This window comes from Echinops telfairi, unplaced genomic scaffold (assembly GCF_000313985.2).
Source record: "Echinops telfairi isolate 266 unplaced genomic scaffold, ASM31398v2 ScPeMD7_1713;HRSCAF=2227, whole genome shotgun sequence".
In the NCBI taxonomy this organism is placed as follows: Eukaryota; Metazoa; Chordata; class Mammalia; order Afrosoricida; family Tenrecidae; genus Echinops; species Echinops telfairi.
Genome location: NW_022105611.1, coordinates 12,771,645 through 12,794,778, shown reverse-complemented (window position 1 = coordinate 12,794,778; position 23,134 = coordinate 12,771,645). Strand labels below are relative to the sequence as shown.

At 38.1% G+C, this 23,134-nt stretch overlaps 1 long non-coding RNA gene across 1 annotated transcript; it reads left to right on the top strand.

The window, feature by feature from the left end:
- The first annotated feature begins 7,320 nt into the window (after positions 1–7,320).
- On the top strand, positions 7,321–16,349 carry LOC123522041. The gene is made up of 3 exons (XR_006680346.1): positions 7,321–7,415; positions 8,188–8,285; positions 16,196–16,349. It is a non-coding gene; the product is annotated as an uncharacterized LOC123522041 (long non-coding RNA).
- The last annotated feature ends 6,785 nt before the right edge of the window (positions 16,350–23,134 follow it).

The following is a 23,134-nucleotide window of genomic DNA, read 5'->3' as shown; positions in this document are numbered from 1 at the left end:
TCCCTTCAACACCTCGTGTTTGCACAGGCTCGTGTGCTTATTCTCTGTGGGCTTTGTTGTCTCCGAAATAGATGGCCCTTGTTTGCCTATAAGCCTTTAAGACCCCAGACGCTATATCTTTTGATAGCTGGGCATCATCAGCCTTCTTCACCACATTTGCTTATGCACACGTCTGTCTTCAGCGATCATGTCGGGAAGGCAGGTATCATGAAATGACTGTTTAGCTGAACAAGGTGCTCTTGTATTAGGGGAATGCACATGAGGAGGCCCAATGTCCACCTGCCACCCTACTACCAAACCATAATTATTTGCACCTAGGTCTGAAGAAAAAATATAACCCTTGGGCTATAATATTGAAGGATCTTATGGATAAAATATTGATTAACACAGAAAATATAAAAACAAGATGAAATGAACACACTGTAACTGTACCAAAGAAATTCGTGACATTCAACCACTTCAGGAGGATGCATATGATTGATAACTTATGGTATTAAAGTCATAAGTTCAAACTACATCGAAGGCCTTGATGAATAACAAGGCTCCAGGAATTAATGGAAGGAAAATTGAGATGTTTCCACAAACAGACACAGAACTGAAAGCACACACTCATCTATGTAAAAAAGTTTGGGAGATAACTAAGTCCACTTTCCAAAGAAAGGTGACCCAATAAAATGTGGAAATTATCCAACAAGATTATTAATATCACACAAAAGTACAATTGTGTAAGCATAGTTTAAAAGTTATTGGATCAGGTAGTAATTGCCAGAAATTCAAACCAGATTCAGAAGAGGACAATGTCATAAAACCTTGGCCAAAAACAGAGAATCCCAGAAATATATTTACCTGTATTTTAGTTACTACGCAAAGGCACCTGGCCCAAGTGTGGATCATGATAAATTAAGAATAACAATTTGAAAGTGCACATTCCAGAACACTTCATTGTGCTCATCTGGAATCTGTGTATTTTCCAGTAGATAATCACTTGAACAAAATAGTGAGATACTGCTTGATTTAAAATCAGAAAAGGTGTATGTTATGGTTTTTTATTAATTTCACTATAATCAATTTCATATATATGCACAGTAATTAATCTTAAAAGCTGAACTTTATGAAAAAGAATATTGTGTCAGGATTTGAGGATGTATTATTAATTATCTGTGATCTATAGATGACATAACCTTGCTCGCTGAAAGTGAGGGGGATTGGAAACATTTATTTTTGAAGCTCAAAGACCGCAGTCTTTAATATGGTTTTAACCCTCAATGTAAAGACATCCAAAAATCCTCCTCAGTGACTAATGAGCAGCATTGTGATAAACACAGAAAATATTGCCATTTTTAACAATTTAATTTTACAATCAATACTCATGTAAACTACTCTTGTCATGTGTCTTTGAGTTAGTTCTGACTCATAGTAGCCCTTCTTACAACAAATGACACACTGTCCTGTCCTGAAGCATCTTCACAATTACTATGTTTGAGGTCATTGTTGCCGTCACTACGTATATCAATCTCAGAAAAGATCATTGTTTTTGTTGCTGTCTTCTCTACCAAGGATGAAGTCCTTTTCCAGGGACTTGTATCTACTGATAAGTCCTTGAGGTGAAGTCTCCTCTCCCTTACTTCTGGCTGACTGCTTCCAAGACAGATCTGTTTCTTCATCTGCAGGGCACACGGTACTACCAATGCTTTTCGCCAACACTGGAGTTCAAATCCACTCGTTCTTCTCCAGTCTTCCTTAGTCCTTGTTCACCCTGCACATCATAGGAGGTGATGGAGAATAGCATGACCTGGGTCAGACGCACCTGAGTCCTCAACGTGACATCCTTGTCCATTAACACCTTAAAGAGATCTTGTGCAGCTGCTTTGCCTCGTGTAATACATAGTTTGCTGTAGCTCTTGATACTGTGTCCATAAGCATTGATTGGGGACCCAAGCAAAATGAAATCCATGGAACTTCAATTACTTCTCTATCGTGATGTTGTCTATGGATCCGGTTGTGGAATTTTTGGTTTTCTTTCTATTGAATGGTAATCCATGGTGAAGCCTGAAGTTCCTAGATCTTCATCAGCAAGGGTTTCAAGTCTTCCTCTGGTTCAGTAAGAGTAGTTATATCATCTTACGGGACCAGTGAATTATTTAATATGGCTCTTCTAACGAAAATTTCTGACTCCCACCAAATGACCTTCCCTCGCCAAGGGTCTGGTAAGAAGGTGAAGGAAGGTGTTGCACTGAGAGGAGTCACCTGTGAATAAATATCAGCAGCCTTCCCTGCTGTGCCATCCTGCTGTGTGCAAAATAAAGCCCCTGAGAAAACAGGGGAGGGATTTCTTTACTAGAAAGATGCGGGTGTGCAGCATGTCCTCAGGAACTGAGATCCCTGTGCAGTGAACTTCCTGGATCCAACTGACCGCTGTGTCATGGAAGGAGCAGCAGCAGAAGCAGAAGCCAGAGCATGGAAGTGATGATGGGCATCACAGCCCATTAAGTTAAAATGAGGACCTTTGACAAGAGAGCGCCTCTGCACTAATTCAGGGAGCGAGGTTTGTTCAGCCACAGAATTTGGGCTGAAGGCTTCAGGTTGAGGCTTACAGCAGAATGCTATGCGTCTTTGAGCAGTTAACAGGTCTGAAACTTTGTAAAATGTCCTGATGAACTACTAGGGTTATTTCTCACTGACATTGCAACTTGTTAAAATTCTTACTAAACCCTTAAAGCATGATTTTTTTTCTAAGTTCTGAGTTTCCATTTCTACATTGGATATTAAAACCCAAAGAATTAAAATAGAAAACATTATGTCAGCATATCATCTATACATTGTTGAAAGTCGTTAGTATTTCTTCCTCGAATCCTAATGCCACACGCTTCTTCACATAGCACAGATTGTCATGTTATTTGTTGAACATACATTGAATAAATTTAATAAAAGGATACAACCACACTACATAATTTTCCTGATTATAAGCCACACAATATTTCTTTGTTCTTTTGAATGACTGCCTCTTGGTCTATGTACAGGTTCTGTATAAGCACAAGAAGGATTCTGGTATTCCAGTTATTCTCAGTGCTACCCATAGTTTGCTATGATCCACAGCGTTGAGTGCCTTTATATAGTCAATAAAATATAAACAAACACCCTTCTGATATTCTGTGCTTTCAGTGAAGGTCCATCTGAGCTCAGCAATAATATCCTTTGTACCCCGTCCTCTTCTGTATCTGGCTTGAATTTAAATCAGTTCCTTGTACATATACCACTACAACTGTTGTTGAATTAATAATTTCTGCCTCGGGGTTGCTGAGGATTTACTGAAATGATGTCATTGAATCGTGTGGATGGTTGGATACTTGGCATATAGCTAGTTTCTAGTAAATGTTAAAATTAAATAAACCAAAAATGGCAAAATTAAAGGAAACACAAAGTCAGTATGGGATCCATCTTGAACAATTATGATTACTTAGTTTTATCAGGAGCTCAGTTGATAATTTAAGTAACAAATGATATATAATACAGAAATGTGAAATTCAACAAATTAATTAATGTCTTTGAGCCTTGGTGTCTGCAGGATAAAAGTAGGGCTAGTATGAGATAATGCTTAGATTACTTTGAGGATAAAAGAGTGTCATATACCAGAATGGCTAGTGCAGTAGATAACACAGAATATGTGCTCAGAATGTTAAAAAAAAATCAAGCAAAATAAAAAGAAACAAAAGTTGAAATAAAAGGAAAGACGACTACATTCAGAGAATCGTCAGGGAAGTCACTATCTTTTCCATTTTGCAGTTGCAAAAGCAGAGACAGGATGAACAGTATCAACCTTATATCCAGCATTGTACAATCTTAAGCTTTGTTCCAAATATGGAATTAGGGTCGAGTCCTCATGACACAGGTCTAGGCTTTCTAATGCTAAATTCTACAGTGGCTCTTTACCAAATGCATATCCTATGAGGCATGAAACCCTAGCTTCTCTGCTGAGGGCATATCAGCATTTTTATATTCTATGCACACAGCATCACTGGACTCGCAAATACCATGCTGCCTTTCCAGAATGTGCTCTCAGACTTTGTAGAGAGTCCAATAACTCCCAGGCTGCCAGATACTCCCCAGAAGAGTAAGGAATCCAATTGAATAAAGACAGTAGAAAAATAAAGAATATCACATGGGCTTTCATAGCTGAGATGGCAGGGTCTGAATGCAGATTTCCATGGGTAGGACCCTGGGTCTACCATGACCTTGGGCATATCACTTCAATGTTATAAGTACTGGTTTTATTTTCTGTAATGCAAAGATGATAATAATCCACAGCACTTAAAACTGTTACAAAGATTAAATGGCAAAATGCACATAGCACTCTCTGCAGAGTGGTTGGAATAAAGTGGACACCCCATAAATGTTAATGACATATTATCCCAAGAACTCTGACCTAGAGCCTTCATTTTTATGCAGCTGCAGACATATGGTTCCTGGATTATGTCTTTCCATGGAATGACGGCCTGCATTTAGCAAAAATAGACAATAATATTCATCACAATGTTTTGTTTTTAACTCTTTCCATTAAATTATTTGTTTATATACCTTACAAATTATACTTGATACCCCAGGCCATTTCCATCCTAATTTCTTTCCTGACTTATCACCGCACAAATTAAGCTTGCCCCTTTTGAAATTATTTTAAATGACTATATATATATATATATCTCCTGAATTTTCTCTCGATTAAAATTTCTTATATTCTTATATATTCATTAATATGTTATATATCATACCCATACCCATCTCTGTTGTCATATAGTATTCCATTATGGGAAGGAACCACAGTTAATTTCGCATTTTACTTTGATGGAAACTTGGATAGTTTCCAACTTCAGGCTATTTTTACCCAGCATTTCAGAGCTTGACAACTAGCGAAAAGGTTAGTAGGACAATTCTACCCTCAGATGACAGGTCTGGAGGTCTGCTTCCTCAAGGTCACATCCTTGAAAATGCTACAGAGCCATTCCTCTCTGCACCCAGGGGCCATCATGAGTCAACATTGGCTGGCTAGAACCAACAGCAGAAGTAAGAGCTGTTTGTATATCCATTCTAGTATGTGATCGTTGACTGTTAGTGGACACGCATGCATTACTATAAAATATATGTGTAGGGGTATCTTGCTGAGTAGATGTTATGTATATGTTTAGCTTTAATAGATTCCATCAGTTTTCAAAGTAATTGTACCAAAGTACACTCCTGTCAGTAGTATCTAAAGGTTCTTTTTTATCCACACCCGGTGTTCCATCGTGTTTGTTTGTTTTTTATCCCAGTTATTCTGGTGGGTGTTTGGTGATTTAGTACTGGTTTTTTTATTCACATTCACAGTCTCTGATAAAGAATGAAGTAAGCACTGTTTCGTATGTTTCACTAGCTATTTATGTATATTTTGAGTGTGTGAAATACCCAGGTCTCTTGTCTATTGCCCTATTGAGTTATCTAGCTTTTCTCTCTGTCTGTGTGTATGTATATGTGTGTGTATATATATATATATATACATACATACACACACGTTCTTTGTCCAATGCATGTATCTGTATTACAAAATCTATTTTACATTTTTACATTCTGAGGTTTGGGGGGTTGGTTATTTTTTTTGCTTTCATGATAAGCATATATTTTTCATAACATTATATTTTGATTTTTTAAACATTTAAACTTTGTATTATGAGTCCTGATACCTTTATTAAAAATCACCTCAATCTCTTAACAAATAATAGAACCGTGATGTGCAAACAGTAGCCCATTAATGAATGACTGTGGAGTTGATTCCCCTCACTGCGACCCCACAGCACTGACAGGAACGGTGGTTCAGTACTTTCAAGGCTGTAGAGCTTGTGAAAGCAGATGATCACAACCTTCTTCACCTGAGCTAGTGGTTCAAAAGCTCAACCAGTCTACTATTACAGCAGTGGTTCTCAACCTTCCTAATGCTGTGACCCTTTACTACAGTTCCACAGGTTGTGGTGACCCCCAACTCTAAAATTATTTTTGTTGCTACTTCATAACTGTAATTTTGCTGCTATTATGGATTGGGCAACCCCTGTGAAAGGGTAGTTCAACTCCCAAAGGGGTCACGGCCCACAGGTTGAGAACTGCTGTACTAGATGAAGAGGTATCTTAAATGCTTTCAGACCACGTCTATGCTCCTGTTTGATCTTCTGTAGGTCAGAGATCATCTGTGTTCCCTAAAGTTATCTAAAGTCACTTTGGTTTTCTCATTCCTTCCAAAATTATGCTAAGATCACAATGTTGCAGGGACAGTGAATTATGTCATGTGGCTCCTCTAGCCAAAGTCTCTTTTAATGATTTAAGGCCCTTTTTTCTGCATGGGTCTAGTAAGAAGTTGGGGAAGATACTGATAGGATTCGTCCATGAATAATTACAAAGAGGATTCGGAGTGCTATCTTGCTGTGTATAAAATGAGTCCTCTGAGAAGCAAGAGGAGGGGTTTCACTACGAGATAAAAGTGGAGTGAATGTTCTGGAACAGAAAAGCATGCACAGTCAGCTTCCTAGAACCAAAATATAGTATACCATCGGAGAAACAGCAGCCTAACCAGGAGCCAAAGCATTGAACAGAATGATGGACTTTTCAACCCATAGAGCAAGTATAAATAAGTGCTTTGGTGCAGGAGGCTGGCTTGTGGAGTGGAGGCCCCTGTGCACTTAATTGGAGAAACTGGGCTTGTTGACACATGGGGATAGAGCTGAGTGCCTTTGGGCTGAAGCAATTGGAGTGGGGTGCCTCTGTGCCCTTCAGTCAGGAAGATGGGTTGCTGACCCTGGGGCTTGGGTGGAATGCCTTCAGGTTAAGACTTCCTGAGGGGTGGCATGCCCCTTTGGCATTTATTAGCCAACCTAAAAGTCTTTTGTGACATGTTCTGATAAACAACTCAACAATGAGAATTTCTCACTGAAATTACAACTTATTTTCCTGAATTAATTCTAGCCTCAATCTAAGAACATTTGATTCTCACAACATGGCTCTCCATGATGCCTACTTTCATGAAGACATGGGTGCTATAACAAAGTGTGATGGAAAAGCTAGATGGTGCTCAGCTATCAGAAAGATAGTTGGTGTCTGGTCTCTTAAAAGCTTGCCTTCAAACAAGCAGACATCCAAATGGTATATCAATCAAGTCCACGTGGAAAAAGCACATCAGCCTTATGATCCAAGGACTGTAAGTAACAAATTCCACATCCAAAAGAGAACATGGTATCAGAGCTTAAATTGTGAACACTGGTTTGCAGAAGGTTGGGGAATCTCAAAATCTATTTGCAGAGTCCCCACATGGATTAAAGCTCCAGTGAATTTCTTCTGATGCATATAGGCTTGCTATCAGACAACGAGCATTGTACAGTGATCATAGCAGGTGTATGCAGGTAAATATGCCATACCTTATCATTTAATATCTCTTTTGACCAATTTTGAAGTTGTTTCCATTTTTAATATTGTATGCTTTCATTTTGAGTGAGATATTTCTGTTTTGTCTACCTCTTCTTGTGGAGGGTTTTCGCTTATTTGTTTGCTTCCTGCATGTGTTTCATATGATGTTCTGTGTAATTGCCGAATGGCATGGTAAGGGAAGAGGGGAGAAAGCAGAGCTAAGAACAATGAGTTCAAGAATAAAATGTGCTGAAATTGATTGTAGTGACGATTTCAAAATTTTAACATAATCAGATGATTCAATAGTATAATATATGAAGTATATTGCAATATATTATAAGGAAATATGATAAATATAAAGAAAACATTTAAAATTAACATTTTAATGCTTTTTCTGTGAGTTCTGTATAGCCATTGTGATGGCTATTAGATCCCAGAGGGGTAAAATAGAGAACACTAATTGAGACTATACGCATATATAAGAGCATCATTAGCATTAGAAGAAAAAATACTACAAGTAAATAATTTAAGATGGACATAGGACAGAAACAAGGTAATTTGTAGAGAGAACCATTCTTTTGGGAACATTTGAGTTATCTAAATGTAATTGGGATTAAGTAGCACATGCAGAAACTTGACTTCTCCTATAAAATAAATTGATACTAGTGTAGCTCATTCATTAATTATTTACCTATTGTTTTGCATTGTGCTGTTCTGATAGCTTTCCCTATATTTATTTGACTTCTCATTGTATTTGTGTTTCCAAAGGAAGAATTAACACCTAGAGGTCTAGACAATCTTCTACCACATCTTACTATCGTAAAACAGGCATAATCTCTTCTTCCAAGGATTTCAAAGTTGAGCAGGTGAGATATTTTGGAACCTGACCAATAAGGTTGTGGCTTTTTCCAAAGTAGCGTCTTCCACAGTTTTCTGGTAGCACAGAGTTCTTAAGGGCTTGAATGTGAACATTCTTGCAATATGAGGCACTTTGAGCTAAGTTTGGGAAAAATGAAGACTTCTTCAGATACAGAAGAAAGAAAATGGTAATTTGTTCAATATTATTGTTTTCAAAGCACCCAAACACTCAGTCATTATCAATAAAACTGGTGTTCCTGGACTCACATCCATCATAATTCACTACAGGACATGAGGATGTGAATGATTTCTGTAACCACACATTGTTCATGAGAAGGACACCCATTATTTAGATAAAACCAGAGAAAGTAATGTCTAGCTTATTTCAGTTTGGTATATAATGATTGTGGTATGTCTGAGAAATCCTCAAGGTAAAGAGTACATAGAACATTCTTAATAAGGCAGCAAGCAGGCCTGCAATCAACATCTGAGGTGAGAAGTTAAGCTCCCAAAATAATCACCTGTGTGCTGACTTATCCCACTCTTCAGGGAATAGCTCCACAAAATTTGTTCAGAATGCTGAAAACTACCATTTGTATGTCATCTCTAAGCCCTTGGGTTTTATCATCTTTAAAAAATTATGTGAGAACCCCACATATGCACAAACATTTCAGTAAATACACATGCAGATACATACTGAGTCTCTCAAACACCCAAACCCACACTTGGCAGGGTTGGGAAACCTGTTTTTGGTCACGAGCCATTTGGATATTTATAAATAGCATTTTCAGGACATACTGGTCAAACATTTAATTAAGTCACCTCTAAGCGATGGCTGGACTGGCTTCTCTTTGGCAAGGCATGCAATGTTAGTTGGTATTGATGATTTTGGGGGGCTTATAGAGCTTTGGCTGGATGTTCTCAACCCCAGTTTTAGAGCTGAAAACTTTCACTTGGATTTAATCCCTAAACCGTTGGATTTCTCATGTTTGAAAAAAAATATTAGAACACCACCTATACAAAAGCACTTCAATACTATCCAAGAGATAGATATATATTGGGTAGTATACATACACAATGCAATTCACATGTGAAGTGTTAAATGTTCAATTTTGGGGGGCTATCAATTAAAAAACACACACCGGTGGTATCTATTTCAGTAACATTAACCAGTGTGTTCAAAATTATCATTTTACTATATAGTTAAAATGTACAAATTATTCATGAGAATAGTTTACTTTTTCTGGAGCAGTACAAATAAAGTGTTTGTCTTATAGCACATGTCAATATGAATGAGGCACAGTGAAAACACTTAACCACATGTGACCTGGACTATCAGAATGAAGAGTACAAAGCACTTTTTATGAATTGACAATGAGTTTTAAATGTTTTAGAAATACTTCCATACTATCTTTGTTTTAATAACATTTTATTAAAATAATTTTAGAATTACAGAAAATTTACAAAGATGATGGAGTTACTATATACTCTGTATTCACTTTCTCCTATTTTAAAACCAGAATTAATCCCACTGCCAGTGGGTCAATTCTGACTCAACAAAGTCGAACTGCTCCACAGGGTTTCCCTAGCTGAACATCTCTATAAAAGGATAGTCTTTGTGTGGCTACTGGGTTTGAACTGCCAGCCTTGCTGTTAGTAGTCCAACAGGGAATGCACTGCGCCCATCAGGGCTACTCTTTTCCCTATTATGAACACATGTAGGTTTGTCACAATTAACAAACCAATATTGCTGATTAACAAACAATTGTGAACAAGCCTCCATATCTTATCCAGGATTCATCAGTAATGTTTTGGTATTTTTAAGACACATTTTTGGTTCCAGAATACATTATATAACCATATTATATTTACTTGTCATGCTTCTTTATCTCTCTGAATTTTGTGACAGTTTCTCATTTTTTAAATACTTTGATAGTCTTCAGGATTATAAGTCATATGTTTCATAGACTGATCCACAAATTAGTGTTATCACATGTTATTGTACTCCTTCTAGACCTAACTCTTGTTTGGCTGAAAATCTGATTTTTCAGAAGGACACTCATGCATAATGATTGTCCTTGCTCACATACCGGGTATTTCTACAATTAGCTTTGGCATTTTATATTGGAGAATAGTGTTAGAACCAAGATATAGGTGTTACATCATATTTTATTTTGATAAAAGAATTCTGTCCTCATATAGAAATGTATAAACTTTTATAAAATTTGATGATTTTAATGCTGCAGGTAGAGCTTTTTGACCTGATAACACTCAGAGTTGGTGAACTCCATCCACAATTTTTGCACCAAATATAGGCTAGTCTATTTTCACTGGTACCCGTCTTTATTGATGTGAAGTTGTTCAATATGGTATTTATAGGGCTGTACTAAGACTTAGTTCAGCGGTTCTCAACAAGTGGGTCACAACCCCTTTGGGGGTTGAATGACCCTTTAACAGGAGTCATCCAATTCATAACAGTAGCAGAATTACAGTTATAAAGTAGCAACAAAAATAATTTTATGGTTAGCGGTCACCACAACATGAGGAACTGTATTAAAGGGTCATGGCATTAGGAAGGTTGAGAACCACTGATTTAGTTAAAGGTGAAACTAGAGCAGTCAGATTGAAAAAAATTGGAAAATGAGGAGTTTCATAAAGCAGACTTTCATTAATATGTAGCCTCACAAATGGATCTATCATTGTGTAGTTTGGATTTGTTAAAATGTTTCCTTTCAATATGAAAAGAAGACTTGGCTAAGAAGACCTATGCAAACTGACCACTTCTATGCAGTTATATTCGCAATGTACAGGGCTAGTTAATCTGTAGTTTGATGTCATTCAATCATTAAGACAGTCACATACATCGATTCGACTACTATGATTTCGACTTCACAGTTGAGAAAACTGAACATGAGAAATTCACTGGCCCTTACACCCAAGTACTCCAAAGTTAGATGTTCAAACCCACCAGGCATTCAGAAAAAAGCCGAGGCTGTCTGCTCCTGTAATGAATTACAGATTCTTTTGAAACTTGGCTCAGTAAATGTAATCTCCATAACCATAACTGAAATGTTCAAGCCAAACTTGTGCGAACTTGGGAGACTCAAAACCAAAGCCAAACTCACTGCCTTCAATTGATTTGGACTTATCGTGACCCTGTGAGACAGTCGAGGACTTTGGTGGGGCTTCTGAGGCTGACTTTTTATGGGAGTTGAAAGCCTCATCTTTCTCCCACAGAGCAGCTGGCTGATGGTTTTGAACTGCTGACCTTGTGGTTAGCAGCTGAATATGTAAGCACTACACCACCGGATGCATTTCTTATGAACTTTTTGAGAACATTTTCTCAATGAGAAAATAAAATCAAGTTATAAAAGCAAATGTACATTTTCTCAATGAGAAAATGTACATTTGCTTTTATAACTTGATTTTATGCTTTAGCACATTTATTCTAATTGTAGTAAATACAGATAGATAACATTTTCCATCTTCGCATTCTTGCAATATATAATATGTACATACTACAATATGCAATACGTGCAAGTCAGTGACATTAATTTTGTTCCTCTATTGTCTTAGCTTCCTAGTATTAAACCCACACCAAAGTCACTCCCATGGATTCACTGCTGACTCAAAGAGCCCCCGTGGGTTTCTGGGACTATAACCATTTAAGGGAGTGGAAAGCCCAGTCTTTCTCCCACTGAGCTGCTGGTGGTTTCAAACGGTTGACCATGCGGATCGCAGTACAACCAGTACAACGCACAACCATCACACCAGAGCTCCTTCACCACAGTGAAAATAGAACAAGTGACGGCATTTATGGTACAAAACATCATTTTCTCACAGTTCTGTACACGAGGCATACAAATTCAGAGTGTCGACTTGAAGAAAAGACCTTTTTTTACTCATTCCACTTCTAAGAATTGCAAACCACTCCTGGTGCTCCCAGGTTTGAAGAGGCATCTGTCCCCATTGTCACGTGGTATATGTCTTGCACCTGTGTGTCTTTCTGTATATGTTTTCCCTTTTTGTAATATCCCACTCAAGATGGTTTAGGTTTCAGGTTCGTCCTACAGATGAATTACCTCATGAACATAACACAAAGAAAAGAAGGAAGGGGGAAATATTATTTGCAAACATGGCCAGATTGTAGATATGGGCATGAGGGTTTCTACTTATTTTTCTGGTAGACATAATCCAATCTATAACCGTGTGCCCATTGCTACTCCCAAATCCACTTTAATCCCTAAGGTATATTCATTGTTACTGTCAGCGGCATGAACAACGGAAACATCTATCCTTTTCATACCTTATTCTTTCTGGCCTGCATATTGATTGTATGGTGTGCAAAGGCTTATTAGCTAACAATTGATAGTGCATAGTACTTATTCACTGGATTAATTGAATTAACCCTAATAAAGAGGAATTCATCATCTTTAGGTCCAGTTTTACTCCCTTTTTTCCTTGCCTGTGAAGTTATTTTACAATAGGCCTACAGCACTCTTCACTCACGTTTTGGGGCATAATCTAAATAAGCAGTCTCCAGACCCTTCTAAATCACAGTAAAGTGGGTGAATGATAAGTCTATTATTAAAGTTTTGATTAGTACTATTAGCCAAAGCCCAAAGTGGTTTTTTATTTTTTCAACAGTTTTTAAAAAAGGAAATTTCACATACATTTCTGTGCAGTTGCCACAAAATGAATGACTGACATTTCAGATTGTCAGAATGTCAACCCCTTCAGAGTCTACAAAACAGGGTAGAGTACGGAGGAGGAGAACTGCTTTACCTGCCTCCAGGGAGACTACTAAATTCAAAGCTTAGCCTATCCTTTGCCAACTTATTTTTATCAAATATTGGCTTTCTGCTAAGAAATAGCCTAATGAGGGTGAGTGAAACCCTAGACGTTGTTGTTGAACCAACACTGTATGTAGATGTGACACTGTATGTTGTTGAACCAACACTGTATGTAGAAGGCATGCAAAAGAGTGAAACACCATTCTAATCACTTTCAACCTGCACAACTTTAGGAATAAGCCTCTACTCTGGCCTGTTGCTTTCGAAAAAAGAAACATGCATAAGTGGTACAGCACACTTCAGCCACCTGAAGGTTCAGTCTCTTTGACTTCCCTTAAGAACCACGGAAAGAGGCTCAGGCCTTAAGTAACATCTGGTCCACATGACAATTGAGTAAAATCCTGAACACTACTGATTATACTTGTCATCACCATTAGGCTTTGAAATAGGATTTAGCTCCAGGTGGAGAAAGACATGTGTAGTAAAAAGAGAAATTGGCTTTGAAGTCAGATAGGGCAAGTTTCTGTTGCCATATGGTTGCTCAGCCAATCTCTGCCTGGTTCTGGGAGCCAGGAAACCCTCTTGCTACTCCGCTTCAGTCTGGAGCTCTTCGGTCCCTGCCACAGCCTCTGGGGCATGTGGCGGTGTGGCCACTCTAAACAAAGATCTTTTCTGTGATTTTCGGGTGGTTGTTATTTCTTGAGCCCTGGCTTCTCTCTCTAATCCTGCTTCTGAGATGGCCTTCATACACACAGGGGAATGCTAACCCAAACTGGCCAATACCCTCCACTAGTGTTTCACATACATCTTTTGCATGGTCCTTCCCAATCATTTGATGGGAATCATGAAGACATGAGTAGATGATACTAAAATATTGATTTCACTTCACCACAAGAATCTAACTTGTAACTAGGCCATGTGTCTCACAGAGTTAAAATAACTACTTGGAATTGTGGGTAGGTCTGAAGAGCTGTCCATTAAAAGTTAAGGTACGGGAGAGTTCAACAAAGCCTGGAACTGACATTTGGACTTTACCATTCTGGGACTGACATGCTTCCAAAATGAGAGCATCCCTTTAGACGGAGTTTAAAGCTGTTTCAGTTCAAAATAAACAAACAAAAGGAAGGGGAAATACACATATATTAAGCCTGAGAGGAATCCACTCGACCACGGATCTGAATAGCCTTGTGAACCTGCAGAAAGCCTTAGAAGTGACTGCTACGGATGCAGGTAGGTTAAAGTTTAGCATGCTATAATTTGATCTGCCTTATGATCCACGTAAGTTTGTTCTAGTTTTTAATACTTTCTGCTTCCTTTTCAACTGAGGCTTTTATCTGTTTTACTCTGTTATTCTTGTTAGCTTTTTGTTGGTGCTTGATTGCTCATTTCTTAATATCTTTCTACTAAATCCAGGATAGGTACTTATGTAAAGATAGTAACTGGACTAATGGTTCCTTGAAGACGTATCTGGAAAGATTGGGTGAAAATGGGGAGCTAATTATGATGAGCACAAGATTGAATAAAATGCTCTAAAACTGATTGTGGTGATGATTGTACAACTTTTCTTGTTGTGATTGAAATATTGAATGATATGTTATGTGAAATATAGGCCGATAAAACTGTTGGAAAAAATGAATACCCGAAAAAAGTAAATCTTTAAATAAATTTATATTTAATCCAAGGCTCCCCTCCCCCCATGCACACACACACACACACACACACACACACACACACAAAACCGGGAACATCTTCCAAATTCCCAGTTCATCTTTATCCTGTATTTCCTTAATAAGACCATTCAATCACCACACACTCTGTAGAACACAAGCATAAAACTTGATGAATTTCTTCTTAGATATTGACATTTTAGTGAATATCACATATAATTAACCTCTCCTATAATTCTCTATATTACAGCTCTGAAGTTTACAGTGTATATCCCTGTAATTACTTCTATATGTAATTACATTTACATAATATACACATGATTTTATTTACATAATATCTTAGGTGATGATTCATTTTCAGACACTCTTTAGATGCCCCAAAACAGGATACACTGAAGCTATATTTATTTTTACATCAAATGCTGGGGAAAAATAAATAAATATATACATATATATGCTGGCCTGTCACAGTGAGGTTAGTATATATAAATTTGGGAATCGATATTTAAGTAGGTGCAAGTATAATTAAATAGAATTTAAAAATGTATAGTCTTGTCAGAGTGACAAGCCATTGTTTCTATGTAAGGCCAGAGAGAGAGATATTGCTTTCCAAGTATAAAAAGCATCAGTGCGTTTCATAACACAGCATATAACCAAATACATAGATACATGCCCTGCTGTTGGTTGGTGCCTTTGAGTTATCTCTGACTCATAACAACCCTAAGAGGGTCAAACGCAGTGCCCTATGAGGGCATGGCAGAATGCAACCCTGCCCAGTCTGGACCATCCTCACACCTGTTAAGCTGCAACCCACTGCTGCAGTCACTACGTGAAATCATCTTGTTGAGGTCTTCCTATTTTCCATTGACTTTCTGAGCATGATGTCCTTCTCTGGGGACTGGCAATATCCCAATAACTTGCCCAAGGTACAGTACATAAAAGGAAGTCTCATCATCCTCATTTCTTATTTCTCAGAAATAGTCGACCATAACTTCATCCACGACAGATATGTTTGTAGATTCCCACTCAAACTAAGTCATGTGCCCATAAATGCTTAACATAAATAATTAAATCCTTTCTCTCCATCATATCTGGGTTCAACTCTTTGCTCTTTAATTTCCAGTGGACAATCTTAGAAATTATATTTAATCTTTTTGATCTTTAACACTTTGTTGACAGAGTTGAAATAGTGATACAAGTATGTATTGTACACTTGTTATAAACATTAAATAATGTAATTAATCTCAATTAAAGCATGAATATTATACAGTATGTGTTATGAGCTGAATTGTGTCTTTTCCAAAAGATGCTTAAGTTCCATCTTCCATATCTGTGAATATGAATATACTGGGAACTTGGATCTTTGCAGATGTACTTATTAAATTGAGATGAGGTCTTACTGCAATTGTGTGAACTCTAATCCAATATTCTTGGTGTTCTTATAAAAACAAAATCCAGGCACAGAGACTCAAAAGGAAGATGGCCATATCAAGCATGAATATTGTGGCAGAGATCGGAGTAATGCTGTCACAAACTAAAGATTGCCTCAAGCTAAAAGAAGTTGAAAAAATAAAACAAACAAGAAAGGACTTCCTGTTAGAGCAGTGGTTCTCAACCGGTGGGTCATGACCCCTCTGGGGGGGTTGAATGGTCGTTTCACAGGGGTCACCCAATTCATAACAGTAGCAAAATGACAGTGATGAATTATCAATGAAAATAACATTATGGTTGGGGGGTCACGGCAACATGAGGAACCGTATTAAAGGGTGGCAGCATTAGGAAGGTTGAGAACCAGTGTTAGACCCTTCAGATAGAACATGGCCTTCCTAATACCTGAAATTGTATTTCAAACCTGTGCAACTCTACAATCTAAGTTGTTTTAAGCTGACCAATTTGTAGTGTATTTTTGCCAGGGAAACTCTACCAAACTAATACAGTAGATGGACAACAAATTTTAGTTTCCTTCTTCCCTCTCAAAATTCATATCTATAGTAAGATTTTCTCATTAGGCTAGATTCTCTAGAGAAGCAAACCCAGGAATGGATTTCATTCCACTCTGATTGGCTACTCATATCCCCTCCCACCCCACTATGGATTTGATTACATTGTCTTAGGTCACATCACAGGGAATTACTAAGTTTTAATCGCCAAGCCACTGAGAATCTTGCCCAGCCAAGTTAACATGAAATCTAATGATCACAGTGGTTAAATGTAATTGAAATTGTTTTACAGGGAGACCTAATTTCCAAAGCATGTCTTTAAAGCAGAGGTTCTCAAACTCTACCGAGTGTATCATAGGTTACTGAGCCCTGCTCCTAGCGTTTTTGATTAAGGAGCTTTGGGGAAAAAAGCCTAAAAATTGGACTTGATGGTGTGAGTTGCAATCATTGGTCTGGGTGGTTTATTCATATAAGTAAACAGTAAACCAAAAGCTAAATACAGAGTACGTGAGCAAAATGAAGACAGGAGATATTAAATCTCTGTGAGAAGAGCGAATGAATACAATGAAAGAGAGTTGAGTGATTACCCTCATGAAGACAAGGATATGCTCTGTGAAACACTTCTACTTTAATTATTATGGATTTTTTTTTTTCAAATCTGACCTTTACTGAAGGGTGAAACCAAAGAAATGATCCAGCACAGGGTCTCAGTGAGATGCTAGGACTGATGTACCTTGCTCCCCTTTGCTTTCATCTTGTAATAATTGTTAGAATCCCTGATCAATTTACAGCCCTCTGCTATTCTCCGTTAGATATTAGAAATAAACCCTTTGAAGGACAGCACTTGTTAATAAGACCTACACCAGGAATATGGACAGGCCCCTTCCAAACAAATAGAACAGTCTTGAGAAAGATTGCCTATCTGCATTACTAATAGCTCCAGAAGAGCCTCTCCATTCTCATTAACTTTGATTCCCTCCTGAAAACCCTCTTTTCCTTACCTATATATATATAAAAAAAACCCTAACTTGTCACTCAAAGAGAAAGGCTTCATGGAAGTGGATTTACCCTGCCTCCTGGAATACCAGCATTCAAAAATCCTCTCACTCACTCTTCAAGCAATCTACTTCATTGGCCTACTTTCCACAGACTCGCCAGAGGTGCCTCTACAGAAGCTCAAGAAATTCCCTGTGGATTTTCTAACTCTATGTGAATGAAATTTTAATATAGATTGGGTCCACGATTCCCAAATCTAAAGAGATCTAGATAGTGATTGCTTTTCACAAATTCCAAGCAGGTCAGTTATCTGAGCAATCAGATACTCTCTCCTATTTATAATAATGGTTCAAGTAATCAGTCGGGCTGATCATGGAAGAAAAAACGTGCTCTCACTCTGGACGTGATTACCACTTGCATCTTCGATGGATGTTTTAATGCCAACTCTGGAGTTCCACCTTGGGCCATTAGCTATCGAGGTTCCCTGGCTGGGATTTGCTTTTTATTTGCATTCTGCAGCTTATATTCAAGTAATACAACTCAGAATTGACACGTTGTAAGTGGGTCTTATTTGAGGCCTCGGTCTATGTGAAAGTTGAAGAAAATAAATCATTACACAATTTATTTGAATGAAAAGTAGGGCTTGCACACAATACACTGCATTGCAAACAACCAAACAATTGACAGGAAGTCATCCTGGCCTCCCTCTTCCTTGCTTATGAAATTAATGTCTGTTCAATGGACGCATTCAATTTTTAAATATTTTTCACAAGATTTCTTGTAATTAGAAACTCACTGAAAAAAATTTTAATAAGGAACAGATGTAGAAACAAGAGTTATATATGACCAACAGGAGAAAAATAAATTAACTAGTATAAAACATTTTAAGATTATGAATGGAAAATGCACTAACAATTGATTTCAAACTGTTTCAATCACCAAGCAGAGCAAACACATAATATTAATGGGAATATTTATATAAAAATTATAATTGTCCAATCATCAAATGCTTAAAAAGTGCATAAATCCTTCCAATCCTATTGTGTGCCGATTCAATTCACATGGAACTCTGATTGTTGTGCTTCCCCTTCCCCAAATCCTGGCAGTCTTTTTGTAAGAGTCCGATCCACAAAGTCAAATGCTATCTCATTTTATCAACGTACTACCGCCAAATGTCCATTCAGTACAATGGCGAGTTGAGCCACTCCTAATATTAACTCATCTATAGTTTTAACTCGCATCCTCTTTTCGTGTCACAAATTTTATCCCACCATCTTGAAAAACACATGCAAGGTCTGTGAGTACTTAGTTTAATTTGTGGTTCTAACCCCTACATTTCACATTCCAGGGAAACATCTGTCCTACTAATCATTGCTACTTTCATTCCAACAGACAATGCTTTCAAATACTGATTATAATGAGAAGATGGTGTGGGCTTCCAGTGCCTATCAAGCAAGAGCAATGAGCACCCAGATTACATCAGAAGTGCTGCGACTAAAGACGCTTAGACAGACTCTGTGTTGATAGGGTAATTAGTAAATGGAGTAAATTGCAATGCAGAGGCCTTAACAAGTACTTTTATAAATAGTTTCTTTTCAACAAAAGAGATCTTGTAGTAAGGGGACGGGGGGTGGGCTGGGAGATTCCTTACTTCTAGTAATTTCCAAAATCAATTGCCTTGAATTCTATTATAAGAATACTTTTGAAGGTTCACTCTGAAGAAATATACATATAATTTGAAGTAATTTTTCAAACTGAAAGTCATACCTGATCTGGTGGCTTCTTCTTCACGCTGTGCAACGAGAATCAATCGATTGATGCCATGAGACAGCTACCTGGGGCAACCTAAAATGAAAATGGCATTTTGAAATTACAAAAAGAAACCTGCAAATGTCAATAAAGAGAGCCTTATAATAAGATGATTTTCAGTCAATCAACAACAAAGCTGTGTAAACACTGTGCACCGAGTCCAGTTTTATGTCAGCATGGACATTAAAAAGGAGAATCTAGCCTAATGCTGATAAGCATATGTGAAATCAGCAGATGGGACAGTGAAAAATGAAGGGAGGGATACAATGATAATTTTCTTGGGTGATTTTTAAAAATTTAATTAATTATAGAATATAAAATGCACAAATATGAGATACACACCATTTCTCAAAAATTTCTTTAAAATTGAAGAAGGAACAATGAACAAGGTTTAAAAGAGCCTGGACAGAAAAGATTTCCTAGATTATAAATTATTTCTGAAGACCTTTCTGAAACTACCCAGATCTCAAAACCAAAATTCTAATTATAGAGAAGAACAAATGACTCTTTCTAGGTAAACAGTAAAATTTTCCATGTATATACATATAATACATATAAATATATAGTACTCATAACATGTGTGGACACATATATAAACATGTATGTGTGTGTGTGTGTGTATAGTTCAGTGAATTATATCAGTCCACCAAATAACTCTGCAGGTCTGTGCAAATATAAGAGGATTGGATAGCTTACTACTCATGAAAATAAGGTACAGGATATGCTTGAATTGTGGGACCATGCAAATAAGGTATGGATTAACTAAGAATTAATTGGCCAGTTTTGCCAGCCCACTAGGCTTAAAGCCAGAGGGAGAAAGATGATTTCACTCCTCTTAAGGAGGAAGAGCCAGAAGGGGCGCATGCCTTTCCAACCGAAACAGGCTCCTCGACCTGAATGTCCTCCACTAACACAGAGAGCTGAATGTAACACAGGCAGAGGAGGTGGTGAGACAGCGAAATGTCCAGTGTCGGACGTGGCGGAGGCAGTCCATTCAGGAGGCTGCCATGAGGCAGAACCGTGAGTTCCTTCTTCATGGAGCAAGGAAGCTGAGTGTCTTTACGCAGGAGGGTTGCTGGGGGAGGAGGATGTCTTCAGGCACTTACTGGGGTGCTAGGTTTGCCAATCCACTGAGCTAAGCTGAGCATATTTGGGGCCAGGCTTCTTTGACCAGCAGGGTGCTTCTGGGCACATAATCAGCAAAAAGAAAGGGTCTTTGTGTCACCTGTCTGAGCAGGGCTGGCCCCCAAGGCTTCAGAGCTGAGAGCCATAGCTCCTGAGAGAGACCTGTCTGTAGGCACATTCAAGATACTGATCAAAGAACTCTATCCTAACCATTCCTGATTCTAATTGTGACTGGTTTCTTCCCTAATAAACCTGATACCTGTGAGTATTGTCTGACAGCTCTGCGTGGCCCCTGCAACAAATGATCAAACATGCAGCGTAGACAGTGTTGTGGAAGGGATAGTGGCAGAACCAGCAAAAAGACGATGGAAGGAGTCACGTCTGATCACTACCTCATATGAATTCCTTGCACAATGGGTTGCTAACCACAAGGGCAGCGTTGGAAACTACTAGAGTCTCCAAGGGAGAAAGAGGAGGCTTTCTATTCTTGGAAAGAGGGACAGTTCTACCTTGTCCTAAGGGTTGCTAAGCATCAGAACTGACTTGATGGCAGTGGATTGGGGGCAGGGGGGAGGCAGGAACTTGTCAATTTGTTTTTGGGTACCCTTTCTGTTGTCAGAGGAGTGCAGAAGCCACCTTCGTGCATGTTTCCACAAGTATATGGTATCATGCATGTGCTAGTTAGTTAAGATGCAAAGTTAAGGAAATCCTTTATGCTGATTGAGAGCTCCCATTCTAGTAGTGCTCAGCAGTAGAACAGATAAGCCATCTCAGCTACCAGGGCCAGCTAAGTAGAGATAACCTCGTTCCTATATACTTCAATGTTTTCATTAAAATAAACAAAGCTTACAAATGATCAGGATGAAATGTTTTTGTGGAAATCAAAAATAGAGGGTGCATTGCCTGTAGGACAGGCAATGTGTGAGAGTGTGTAAATTTCCTGGAAATTAGCACACATTTTAGAGAGGCCATTGAAATTTTATAGGCCCTAAAAGTGGGAGAGATATTCAAATAGGTTTCACAATAGCTTCTAAGTGTTAAGGACCTTCCATCAAACACACTACACTAATATTATTCATGCAATATAATGTTTAAGTATTAATCTCAGTATGGTAGGCAGAACAATGAGCCATTGAAGCTTCATATATCATAAACTCTAGACTTGATGAATGTGCTTCTTTACATGACTAAAAAAGTGATACAGTTCTAACTAACATAAAAAGCTCAAGTTGGTCTTACATCCAGGATTATTCCGATAGGCACAAGATAATCATAAGAGCAGGTATGAGTGAAAAATGGAGCTAGGAGGGACAAGGTTGGGGAGAGCTTTGGAGATGATCTGCTGATGACTTTGAAGCTAGAAGAAAGATCCACAAATCCAGGAAAGTAGGCATCCTATAGAAGCTTCAGAGCCAAAACAACAGTTCTTCCAAGAAGCAGCTCCTTTCAGGAAGTAGCATATGAGCAAGAGCCAACGATGATGAAGGAAGAAGTTTAAACTGCAGTGAAAGCATTAGCCAAAGACAAGGCTCTAGGATTTGAAGGAATGCCAATTGAAATAGTTCAACAAGTTAATGAAGGACTGGAAGCATTTACTTGTCTATGCCTAGAAATTTGGAAGCCAGCGACTTGGCCACTTGACAGGAAGTGCTCCATATTTGCACCCTTTCCAAAGGAAGGTGACCTCACAGAGTGCTTGAATTATAGAACAGTTTCACTCATATCACCGGCAAGTAAAACTTTGCTGAAGAACCTGCAGCAATGGTTGCAGCAGTACATTCACAGGGAGCTGCCAGAGGTTCAGGCCAGATTCAGAATAGGTCTTGGAACAAAGTGTATCATGCTGAGGTCAGATAGAACTTGGCTCAAAGCAAAGAATACCAGAAATCTGTTTACTTGTGTTTTATTGACTATGAAAAAGCATTTGGCTGTGTGGAATATTATGTTACCCATAATAAACTATGATAACCTTGACAACAATGGGAATTACAGAACACTTCATTGTGCTCATGTGGATCTAGAGACAGTTGTGCAAACAGGGAAAAGAAATACTGCATGGTTTCCATTCAGGAAAGGAGTGTGTCATGGTTGTATCCTCTCAATGTACTCATTCAATCTGTATGCAGAGCAAATCACCAAATAAGCTGTTTGTTATATGAAGAAGAATGCAGCATCAGGATTGGAGGAAGGCTTATTAACAATCTTCGATGTACAGATAACTCACCCTGATCTGAAAGTGAGGAGGACTGGAAGCACTTGCTGACAAAGATAAAGAGCACAGCTTTCAATATGAATTACAACTTAAAGTAATCAAAACAAAAACCCTCACAACTAGACTAACAGATAATATCATGATAAATGGAGAAAATATTGAAGTTGTCAAGGATTTCATCTTGCTTGCATCCACAATCATGGAAGGAGCAGTCAAGAGATCAAATGATGCTTTACACTAGGGCAATCTACTACATAATGCCTCTTTAGAGTACTGAAAAGCAAGGTGTGACTTTGAGGACTAAGGTGTTTCTGA